Source organism: Ornithorhynchus anatinus, chromosome 11, assembly GCF_004115215.2.
Source record: "Ornithorhynchus anatinus isolate Pmale09 chromosome 11, mOrnAna1.pri.v4, whole genome shotgun sequence".
NCBI classification, from domain to species: Eukaryota; Metazoa; Chordata; class Mammalia; order Monotremata; family Ornithorhynchidae; genus Ornithorhynchus; species Ornithorhynchus anatinus.
The window spans coordinates 26,872,219-26,878,667 of record NC_041738.1 but is presented as its reverse complement, the minus strand read 5'-3'; the positions used below and the strand labels follow the sequence as shown (position 1 = coordinate 26,878,667).

Genomic DNA, 6,449 nt, shown 5'->3' with positions numbered 1-6,449 from the left:
TGTGACCTTGAACAAGTCATTTTATTTCTCTGAGCCTCAGTGACCTCAGCTGGAAAACGGGGATTAATACCGGGAGCCCCATGTGGGACGTGGACTGCGTCCAGCCTGATTAGTTTGTTTCTACCCCGGCTCTTAGTATAGTGTCTGCCACGTAGTAAGTGCTTTTAACAAATATAAAAAAAAAAAGGAGGGGAAAGCCAAGCAAACTTCTGGGCCTTTTGGGGTCTTTTCTGCCAGGAGGAGGTGGACTATCCCTGCTTCGAGGAATCCTCCAGCAGCGTTGGATCAAGTCTATGCCTACTGAGAATAACCCATGGATGAAAGGTCAATGCGTATCTGTTGATTCATTTGTCGTGTACTTCATCCGCTGTGCCTATTCTTCATCTTGGCACATCTTTTAACAGTGGTCCATTCTTTGGTACGGTGGTCCTCTCCATTAGATGACAAGTTCCTAAAGAGCAGGGAATCTCATCTCCGCCCTCGTAGTAGTAATAATACCTAAAGTGCTTGTTAAGAGCTTGTTATGTGTCAAGTACTGTACTAAGTGCTGTGGTAGATACAAGGTATTCAGGTTGGACAAAGTCCTTGTCCAATAGGAACTCACAGTCTAAGGTGGAGGGAGAATGGGTACTGAATTCTCGTTTTCCAGAAGGGGAATTTGAGGCACACCGAAGTTAGATGACCTGTCCAAGGTCTCACAGCCGGTAAGTGGGGAAGCCAGGATTAGAATGCAGGTCCTCTGACTCCCAGTCTTGTGCTCCTTCCACCAGGAGATACTCTTCTTCCCCCCAATGGGGCAGGAAGTGACATAATAATGATGGTATTTGTTAAGCGCTTACTATGTGCCAAGCACTGTTCTAAGCTCTGAGGTAGATGCAAGGTAATCAGGTGGTTCCACCTGGGCTTCACAGTCATCTCCATTTTACAGACGAGGTATTTAAGGTAAAATAAATAAATAAAATAAATTTTGGTATTTGGTAAGCGCTTACTATGTGCAAAACACTGTTCTAAGCGCTGGGGGATACAAGGTGATCAGGTTGTCCCACCTGGAGCTCACAGTTTTAAGCCCCATTTTACAGATGTGGTAACTGAGGCACAGAGAAGTTAAGTGATTTGCCCAAAGTCGCACAGCTGACAACTGGTAGAGCCAGGATCAGAACCCACAAACCTCTGACTCCCAAGCCCGTGCTCTTTCCACTAAGCCACGCTGCTTCTCATCTTTAACATCGCCTAAATCTGGGCTTAGCGTGGGTTCCTTCCCATCAGAGAGAAATCCATTTGGCACCTCCGACTCAATCTGATTTGGAAGAATGATGGCTACCTGAGGAACTGGACAGCCGATCATTCATCCTGATCGTGCCGGCTGACAGGAGAACATTTCCTGTGGATTCCCTCCCTCCCCTTCCCTGTTCCTCCACATCTAACTCTCCACAACCCACTAAGTGAGTGAGTCAGGTCGTTGGTTCCAGGATGAATATCCGAAATCTCAAATATTTTACCAGCTTTTGTTCCCTTGAGACCCGAGGAAAGCAGGCTGCTACTGAATTCAGCGGGGTCATCCGTTCCCCAAATAGGCTTCCTGTGAGAACAAGCAGTACAGAGAGCCTTGGCGGGACAACTCTTCTTGTAGTCGGTAAGCTCCTTGTGGACAGGGATTAGGTCTACCAACTCAATTGTACTTTCCCAGGAGCTCAGTACAGTGCTTTGACACAGTAAGTGCTCGATAATTCCCACCGATGGATTTATTGGCCACCTCTCAAACAGGTTTGGTAGACAGTGGTCTGTGGGGATGCGAGGGGAGGTCACCCAGCAACCCCTGCTTAATATTTGCCCTCATCTCTTCTGCTCCGGGGAGGAAAGTCCACCCTCAGATTCCTGATTCTACTAATGAAACAAATGCCTGATTGGTCTTCCTTGTTTCACTGAGGATTTCTTCAGCTTTAGAGCTCACAAATACTCTTTTCCCCTAATTTATTTTCCCTCTAGTGACCCAGAGAAATGATTCTGCCTTTTCAGGAAACTCCAGTGAAGAACTTGAGCTTAGAGAGAGAGAAAGAGAGAGAGAGAGGGAAGCCCAAGTGCATTCACACTTATTATCTTTATTATTTTTAACGATCAAAGATCTGCCACCGTTAGGCATCGAGTATCTTTCGCGGGTTCTCGTTGAATTGACTTTTTAGCTATGATGCTGTAGCCATTGGACACTGGACCCAGTTGTCAGAGAAACAGCACTTGAACTGAGGCCATCTCGAGGAGCCTGGAACCGATTTTCTCAGTCCTTGAAGCAGCGTCCTAGAGAAGCAGCGTGGCTTAGTGGATAGAGCACGAGCCTGGGAGTCAGAAGGTCATGGGTTCTAATACTGGCTCCGCCACATGTTTACTATGTGACCTTAAGCAAGTCACTTCACTTCTCTGGGCCTCAGTTACCTTATCTGTAAATGTGGATTAAGAGTGTGAGCCCTGTGTGGGATGGGGACTGTGTCCAACCTAACTTTTATCTATCCCAGCCTTTGGAACAGTGCTTGGCACATAGTAAGCACTTAGCAAGTACTGTAATTATTATCTGACTTTCAAGGTGTCAATCAATATTATTTACTGAGCTCTTCTATGCACAAAGCACTGTACTAAGCTCTAGGGAGAGTGCAATATAACAGAGATGGTAGATGCATTCCCTACCCACAAAGAGCTTACAGTCTAGAAGGGGAGGCAGACTTTAAAATAAATTATGGACACAGAATATAAGCGCCACGGGGCTGAAGGTGGAGTGAATATCAAATGCTTAAAGGGTACAGAGCCAAGTGCATAGGAAACACAGAATAGATTTCAGATGTCCACTTCCAGAGCCTGCGATACATCTTCGAGACATAATTATTATGATGTGAATTGCATGTATGTATAGTATAGCTACTATCTAGTATAGGAGAGTAGCATATATCTGTACATATCTGTATTTATCTATTTATTTATATTAATGTCTGTCTCCCCCTCTAGACTGTGAGCTTATCGTGGGCAGGATTGTGTCAGTTTGTTGTTGCATTGTACTCTCCCAAGTGCTTAGTACTACAGTGCTTTGCACACAGTAAGTGCTCAATAAATGCGACTGAATGAATGAACAGTAGGGATCGCTGAAATGGGTGGAGGGCTGGGGGTGACCAGATCACCTCTTCTTCCTCTCTCCTGGGAGCCAGCAGGCGCTCCTTGCCACTTGGCATTATTACCTAATCCCTGTTGCTATGGTTCTGTTCTTGACTGGTGCTTAATAAAGACATTTTTGTAAGAATGACAGTGACGATGTCGAGTCCAGAGATTAGACTGGAAAGAGAAAGAGAGAAAAGGGGAATGAAAATGAACAATTTCCCGATGGATCCATTCCCCGGTGACCTCTCCCACCCCTCCTTTCCTGTTTTGGAGCCTTAAGGCGAAAAGTTCCCAGTACAAATCCAGTCTCGAGCCACCCCTGGGCGGGAGGGCTCCTTCACTGCCCCACTTGGACTTGCTTGTTTATCTCATCTTCATCAATCTGTCGCTTTCCCCTTTGGTGGCTTAATCTATATGCTAATAAGCGTCCTGCCTTCTCATGATTCTTCTCATAATCATGTCTTAAATATCTCGGGGAGCTCGGCCTTTGGGTCAAAGACAAGTCCTTTCAAGCAGGAAGTTGGATTTTGGCAGCTGAGGTGAAACATTTCTGGGCCAGGTTCTCCACAGGGATCTTCCCGGTCTTCCTAAAGCAGCTCCAAGTCCAAGGAAACACAGCTCTGCTCTTGGACGCTGGCTTTCCTCTCAGCCCCCAGAAACGGCCCGTTCTGATTGCCGTGACTGGTTTTCATTAACCCCTCCCTCCCTTTGCTGGGTGTGGCTAATTGGCACCCGGGCCGGGTTGCTCTTCTTGTGGCCAAGTTGCCCTTGTGGAAAGCACCTTGTTTTAAAGCTCCCTGTGTGGGTGTTGTCCTGGTCCCTGGCTCTCTGCAGTTATTATTATTATTATCATTATTAATAATTGAATTCTCACCATTGCTGAGCATGGCGCATACCTCCCACCCACACTTCTCACACACACCTCACAAACACACCCTCCTCATACTCACACCTCTCACACTTTCAGCTTCAGATGCAGCTGAGAAAGGAATGCTAGCAACCTGCACCCAGAATACGCTACAAAAACAGCTTGACCTAGTGAATAGAGCACAGGCTTGGGAGTCAGAAGGATCCGAGTTCTAATTCCGGCTCTGCCCTGTGTCTGCTGTGTGACCTAGGGTAAGTCATTTTACATCTCTGGACCTCAATTCCGTCATCTGTAAAATGGGGATTATGACTGTGACCCTGATGTGGGACATTGATTGGGTCCAACCCGATTAGCTTGTGTCTCCCCCCACGCTTAGAATAGTGCCTGGCACATAGTAAGCACTTAAATATTATAAAGAAAAAAACATGATTCAAAGGAAATAGAAAAGCACCCAGAACACACCAAGTGAGACAAAGCAACACATTTTGTTGCTAGTTTCACTAGGTGGGTATCAGGATTAGAGTCAATCAGTGACAGAATGAGCTAGAACTTTCACTCCTGAACTGCTCTCCTTCTCCACCAATCAGTTGTATTTATTGAGCACGTAGTGTATACAGAGCACTGTACTAAGTGCTTGGGGGAGTACAATACAAGAAAGTCGGTAGACATGTTCTCTGACCATACCGAGCTTACAGTCTTGAGGGGGAGACAGATATTTAAATAAATTAAGGGTTCATTCATTCATTAATTCAATAGTACTTATTGAGTGCTTACTATGTGCAGAGCACTGTACTAAGCACTTGGAATGTACAAATTTTGTATGAAGGGGCTGTGGGGCTGAGCGTAGGGTGAATAGCTTGTGTAAATCCAAGTTCAAGGGTGGTGCGGAAGTTCTCAACCTGGTTTTGTTGGAACTAGCTCTGCCCCATTCTTCCTTAATCCAGTCCTGGGTGCAAATCCTGACTTCCAGGGCAGACCAGTTTGTGGTCCTTTTCTTTAAGGTTACCCAAGATGGAAACTCCACTAACCACTGTCTGTGTTTCATTATCACTAAAGTCCACATGTTCTTCCTGGTTTCTAATTGAACTCTCACTTCCTGCAATTTGCCACTCAGTCAATCAGTCCATGGTATTTATTGAGTAGTTACGGGTTGCAGAGCGCAGTACTAAGCACAGGGGAGTTTTGACTTGTAGCAAATAGCTTTCCACTCACTAGCCACTGCCCAGTGAGAATAAACACATTATTTGCCTACAGGGAATTTACACACTAGTAGCGGGTCAGATATACAGAGAGGGGAAATGGCAGAGTGGAAGGATATTTATTCAGTTGTATAGATTGTGTTTACTGTGTGCAGAGCACTGTAGTAAATGCTTGGGAGAGTATGATACAACAATAAACAGACACATTCCCTGCCCACAACAAGTCTAGAGGATATGTACATAAGGTCTGGGGGGTTGGGGGTAGTAAAAATCATTTGCTTGGGGGGTACTCAGATCTGCACCCCCAAGTCCTTAGGGATATAGAGGGGAGGGAAAGTAGGGAAAGTGAAAGCTTAGTCCTGGAAGGCCTCTTGGAATTGATGGGATTAATATTTTCAAAATGGTGATCTGTCGGTTATGAAGGGGGAGATAGCGCCATGCCCGAGGGTGGATGTGGGCAAGGGGCTGATGGCAAGATAGACAAAATCTGGGTAGATTGAAGAGCCTGGCATTTGAGGAACAAAGTGTGTGGTTTGGGTTGTAGTAGGAGGTGAGTGAAATAGGGCAGGAGGAGGAGGGGGAGGGCTCTCCCTGGGTCCTTTGTGGACGTACAGACCCTTCCTGGACCACAACCTTCAGCACCGTCAGTCTTCATTCTGCTCTTGGCCAGGACCTTGTCTCGTCTTATGCTGTCGAGTCGTCTCCGACCCATGGTGACACCGCGGACGCATCTCGCCCAGAAAGCCCCACCTCCATCTGCAGTCGTTCTGGTAGTGGATCCAGAGAGTTTTCTTGGTCAAAATATGGAAGTTGTTTCCTTCTACATGGCAAACTTGAATCTTCACCCTCAACTCTCTCCCTCGCTGCTACTGCCCAGAACAGGTGAGTTTTGGCTTGTAGCCGATTGCCTTCCACTTGCTAGGTACCGCCCAAGCTAGGAATGGAATGGATATGCCTCTGCCTGTCTCTGCCTCCTGTATTTGAGACTGGCAGAGTACTGGAAACTCTCCAGGTGTGACCCTGGGAGATGTTGTCCAGGATGAACAATTTCAATTTCTCTCTTTCCTCCTGAGCAATTTTCCATTGCATTAATTCGATTTTGTTGCTCTTGCCTGAACCTTCTCTGTTTTTTTTTAAATCCCCTATAATTCAATCAAGCGATCAATCAATCACATTCATTGAGAACTTACGTGCAGAACACTGTACTAAAAACTCTTGGGACAGTACAATAAACAAAGAGTTGG

General features: G+C 46.0%; 1 non-coding gene across 1 annotated transcript; it reads right to left on the bottom strand.

Annotated features, from left to right (window-relative positions):
- Positions 1–6,097: 6,097 nt before the first annotated feature.
- LOC114815361 lies at positions 6,098–6,235 on the bottom strand. The gene has a single exon (XR_003763124.1). It is a non-coding gene; the product is annotated as a small nucleolar RNA SNORA7 (small nucleolar RNA).
- Between the last annotated feature and the right edge of the window lie 214 nt (positions 6,236–6,449).